General features: G+C 34.6%; 1 non-coding gene across 1 annotated transcript; it reads right to left on the bottom strand.

Annotated features, from left to right (window-relative positions):
- Positions 1–1,008: 1,008 nt before the first annotated feature.
- LOC113743894 (small nucleolar RNA R71) lies at positions 1,009–1,115 on the bottom strand. The gene has a single exon (XR_003461229.1). It is a non-coding gene; the product is annotated as a small nucleolar RNA R71 (small nucleolar RNA).
- Positions 1,116–4,532: the final 3,417 nt, after the last annotated feature.

The following is a 4,532-nucleotide window of genomic DNA, read 5'->3' as shown; positions in this document are numbered from 1 at the left end:
AGTTGTAACAAGAGATAAATCTATATATTAGTATTTTTATGCCATAAGTGGAATCTATATCTCTAGACTCAAGTATTTGATGAATTTTCTTCATTGTTACCTTGCGAATATCTAGTTAAGATTAGTTAGGTAGTAGTAATTAAACTTTTCTTGCTTAAATAGATCATTAGTCTAAATAATAGATTAAGTAAAGGTTTGGTACCTGTAAAGTTGCTCTCTGTGGGATTGACCAGATATTTACCCTAAACTACTAATTTGACCTATATACTTGCAATCAAAATAGGTATATTTCGGAATTAAACTTGTACTTATATAAAAATCCAGTCAAGTTTTTGGCGCCGTTGCTGGGGAATGATAATATTAGGGTCTAACAAGCTTTATTAATTTAAACATTCTTTATAAAGTTAAGTTAGAATTTCTGGTAATTTTGTGAAATATTTTTACATAATCTCTTTATTTTTTATTGTAGTGTATGCATCGAATTTTACAGGTAATAGCACCTTTTAATCCAAAAATTGAAAGAATACTATGTAGACAAAGAAGGCGTACACCACAACAAGAAAAAGAAGAAGTTCGACAACAAATAAAGGGAATCACGATAGAGCTACCTTTTGAAGAAGAAATGGCGAAAAATGAAGCAAATAGGCGAGCTCTTAAGGATTTTGCTCTATTGGGAACCCAAGGATCTCAAACGAGTATAGCACAGCCGGCGGTAAACGCTAATAATTTTGAGATTAAACCATCATTAATCCAAATGGTGCAACAATCTTAATTTGGAGGTAATGCCATAAAAGATCCAAATGCACACTTAGCCATATTTTTAGAGATATGTGATACAATCAAAATGAATGGAGTTAGTGAGGATGCTATAAGACTAAGTTGTTCCTATTTTCGTTGAAAGATAAGGCTAAAATTTGGTTACATTCTCATGCTCCTAACACTTTCACTACGTGGGATGATTTGTCTAGGGTATTTTTGAATAAATACTTCCTATCGGGTAAAATGGCTAAACTTAGACTGAATATAACCAGTTTTAGTTAATTGGATGGTGAGTCATTATATGAAACATGGAAAAGGTTTAGACATTTGCTTCGAAAATGTCCACACCATGGACTTTCCAATTGGCTAATTGCACAAACTTTCTATAATGACTTATTCTTTTCTACTAAAACTATTATCGATACAGCCGCAAGTAGAGTTTTGATGGCAAAATCACTTCAAGAAACTCAAAATTTAATAGAGGAAATGGCGGCAAAAAATTATCAATGGGCTAATGAAAGATGTAATTTTAGGCGACAAGTAGGTATGATTGAAATTGGTACCATTAATATGCTTAGTGCTGAAATAAGCAATATGATAAAGGTGTTGAATAGACAAGCCGGATGTGGTCCAAATTTTTCTTCTAATGTGCGTGTAGCATGTTGTTTCATATATGGAGAACATGATACTAATGAGTGTGTTGATCCTGAGCAGATTCAGTTTGTCAATAATTACAATAGGAATGTTCAAAATAACCCATACTCGTATACCTACAATTCGGGGTGGAAAAATCATCCAAATTTTAGGTGGAAAGATCAAGGCAACCCACAAAGGCCGACTAATCCGCCGAAATTCCAACCAAGGCAACAACAGATGAATACCAAATCGGATTGGGAGATTGCAGTGAAAAAATTGGTAAAAGGTACTTCGGAGAGATTCGAGCGGCTAGAGGGCGGTTGGACCAATTGATCGGAATGTATAGAAATGTGGAGGTTCAGATTGGTCAAATCGCCAATTCTATTAATAATCGAAATCAAGGGGAGTTGCCTAGTAAAACGGAGGTGAATCTGAGGGAGCACATCAAGCCATTACTCTTCATAATGGTAAACAACTAGAGGATTTAGAAAATGGAGAGAACAATGAGAATGAAAGACAAGAAGATGAGCTAATGGAGCAAGAGGTAAACGTGGGGAAAGGTAGTAAAGGAAAATCAAATGAAGAACAACCTACATCCTCCACTACCGTTCCGATACCTGCGGCAGTTCCATTTCTACAACGACTCAAGCCAAATAAACTTGACAAAGACTTTGAAAAATTTGTCAAAATTTTGAAAAAATTTCATATTAATATTCCTTTCATTGATGCTATTTTACAGATTTCTTCATATGCCAAGCTCCTCAAGGAGATTGTAACACGAAAGAGGAGATTGGAAAATTGTGAAATGATAGCATTAATTGAGGAGTACAACGCCATCATACAAAACAAGCTCCCACCAAAATTGAAGGATCCGGGAGCTTTCCTATACCTTGCACTATCAGTAACATTGAATTTTCTAAGGCATTATGTGACCTTAGTGCAAGTGTATCATTAATTCCTTTAACGGTGGCTAGACAATTGCATAAGATAAAATGCACTAATATTACTTTATAGTTAGCTGATCGGTCTATTAGATATCTATTAGGAGTGTTGGAAAATGTGTTGATTAAAGTGCAAAAATTCATTATTCGTGTGAATTTTGTAGTATTCGATTTGGAGGAAGATATGTCTATGCCAATTATTTTAGGTAGACCATTTTTAGCAACTGCGGGTACTATTATTAATGTAATAGCAAACTAAATTTCAAGTAGGTGAAGAAGAGGTAGTATTCAGCTTGAATGAAATGAAAAGTACCCTTCTTTTACCTATCATGCTTGTTCAATTGAAACTATTGAAATGCTAACCCAAGAGTTGAATCGAATCAATCTTGATTTCGATCCTCTTGAACTTTATTTAATAAGTACAGGAATGCAGGAGGGAAATGATGAAGAAATTGAGGCATTGGTTCAATATTTAGATGCACAACCTCCTTATACGAAGAGGCATATGTACGAGAATCTTGGACAAGGAAAGGGACTTTCACCACTTTCAGAGATAGAAGCTCCAAAACTTGAATTCAAGCCACTTCCTAACCATTTGAAGTATGAGTTTTTTGGTGAAAATAAGACTCTACCAATGATTGTCAGTGCTTATTTGGAATAAGAGCAACTTAATAAGTTGCTAAGAGTTTTAAGGAAACACAAAAAGGCTATCGGATGGACCATCTCCGACATTTAAAGAATTAGTCCTTCTATATGCATGCATCGCATTCATTTGGAAGATAATTGCAAACCGGTGGTTGAATTGCAAAGAAGGGTTAATCCGAACATAAAAGAGGTGGTAAGATTAGAAATTATCAAGTGATTGGATGCAGGTATAATCTTCCCTATTTTGGATAGTATATGAATTCGTCCAATTCATGTTATCCCAAAGAAAAGTGGAACTACCATAGTTAAGGGAAAGAATAATGAACTTATCCTCTCTAGACTTGTGCTAGGATGGAGAGTGTGTATAGACTATAGGAAGCTAAACGCAGTCATAAGAAAAGATCACTTTTCTCTACCCTTTCTTAATCAATTATTGGAACGTATTACTAGTTATGAATTTTATTATTTCCTTGATGGATTTTCAGGTTATAACCAAATAGCAATAGCTCCTGAAGATCAAGAAAAGACTACCTTTACTTGCCCGTATAGCACATTTGCTTTTAGGAGGATGGCATTTGGCCTTTACAATGCCCCTGCCATATTCCAACGCTGTACGATGGTAGTTTTTTCTGATTATATTGAGAAAATTATGGAGATTTTTATGGACGATTTTTCAGTATATGGTTTATCGTTTGACCATTGTCTTCATAATTTAGACTTAATTTTGCAAAGATATGAAGAGACGAACCTTGTATTGAATTGGGAGAAGTGCCATTTTATGGTCCAACAAGAGATCATCTTAGGGCACAAGATTTCCTCAAGAGGAATTGAGGTGGGCAAAGTCAAAATAGAAGTGATCGAGCGAATGCCACCTCCAAACAATGTTAAAGGGATTAGAAACTTTCTGGGACATGCGATAGCTTTTATAGACGTTTCATTAAGGATTTTTTCAAGATAACTAAACCCTTATGTGATTTATTATACAAAGATACCACATTTCATTTTGATGATAAATGTTTAATGACTTTTGATAGGTTGAAAAAGAAGTTGACCTCAACACTGATTATAACTTCACCGGATTGGTCTCTACCATTTGAATTGATGTGTGATACAAGCGATTATGCAGTCAAAGCTGTGTTAGGTCAGCAAAAAGAAGGAAGGTTGCATGTGATTTATTATGCAAGTAAAGTGTTTAATGAAACACAAATTAACTATGCAACCACAAAAAAAGAGCTTTTGGCGGTGATATTTGCCTTTGATAAATTTAGATCCTACTTAGTAGGATCTAAAGTTATCATTTATACGGACCATTCAGCTCTTAAATACTTACTCTATAAAAAAGATGGAAAACTGCGACTAATTCATTGGATTATTTTATTACAGGAATTTGATTTAGAAATTACAGACAAAAAGGGATTGAAGAACCTTGCGACGGATCATTTATCGCGATTAGAGTATATCCCTACCAATGATCAAGATTCAATTAAGGAGAATTTTCCGGATGAGTTTGTTCTAGCACTAACCAAATCTCTATGGTATGCAGATTTTGCT

This window comes from Coffea arabica, chromosome 1c, assembly GCF_036785885.1.
Source record: "Coffea arabica cultivar ET-39 chromosome 1c, Coffea Arabica ET-39 HiFi, whole genome shotgun sequence".
In the NCBI taxonomy this organism is placed as follows: Eukaryota; Viridiplantae; Streptophyta; class Magnoliopsida; order Gentianales; family Rubiaceae; genus Coffea; species Coffea arabica.
Note: the sequence above shows the minus strand (reverse complement) of the source record. Positions and strands in the feature narration are given on the sequence as shown.